The following is an 813-nucleotide window of genomic DNA, read 5'->3' on the forward strand; positions in this document are numbered from 1 at the left end:
CTGTGTTCCTGAGGTGGGATCTCTGCACCCGCCACAGATGTCATGTGCTCTGCAAGCTGTTTGCACAGGGTTGCACCCCAGGAGGTGGGAAGGTTGCACCCCTGGGGGCAGAAGGGATCAGTGGCTTGGTGCCAGAACCACCTCCTGGGCAGTAGAGTTCAAGGGGTGGAATATTCATTCCTCCAAACACAACAGGAGGGTGGGAGAGGGGACACGGCATCCTGGGATGCTGGAGGCTGGCAACTTGGGTGGCTCATCTGTGGGGAGTGGCCACACATTAATGAAACATGAGCTGGATAACATGGATCAGAGAGAAACCTGCCCTAGAGTGGTGTGATTTTAAGCCATCCAAAGTATGCTTAAAACTAGTTTTAGGTATTTCTGTATGGATAATCCAGGAGGTAAGCGCTCCAGAAGCTGCCTAAAGTTAATGTGTAACAAGGCCCTGAGAGACTGAGCATGTGTAGATGAAACAGGGATCCTAAATTGAAGCAGTGGGTTTTAAAAAAACAACGCTTCAGTTTAGGGCTGATGAAACCCCCATGTCATGCATCAGCCCCCGCCCCTGACTTACTTGCCTCTCTGGCAGGGAGGGGAAGGTGAGCTGCTGGCAGGCAGAGCGGTCCCCAGGCTGCAGGGGGGAGAGGGGGTAAAAGGGGTAGCAATGCCCCCCCTCCCCCCCAGCACCACCTGCCTGCAGACACCCGGCTCGGGCAGTCCCAAGAGGCACTGCATCCTCAGAGGGAAGCACCCGGCCCCTTCACAGCTCAGGCAGGCAGGCTCGGGGGGGAGTAAAGATCAGGCTCATTGCTT

The sequence above is a fragment of the Gavialis gangeticus genome, unplaced genomic scaffold, assembly GCF_001723915.1.
Source record: "Gavialis gangeticus isolate Ggan-Ray unplaced genomic scaffold, GavGan_comp1, whole genome shotgun sequence".
NCBI classification, from domain to species: Eukaryota; Metazoa; Chordata; order Crocodylia; family Gavialidae; genus Gavialis; species Gavialis gangeticus.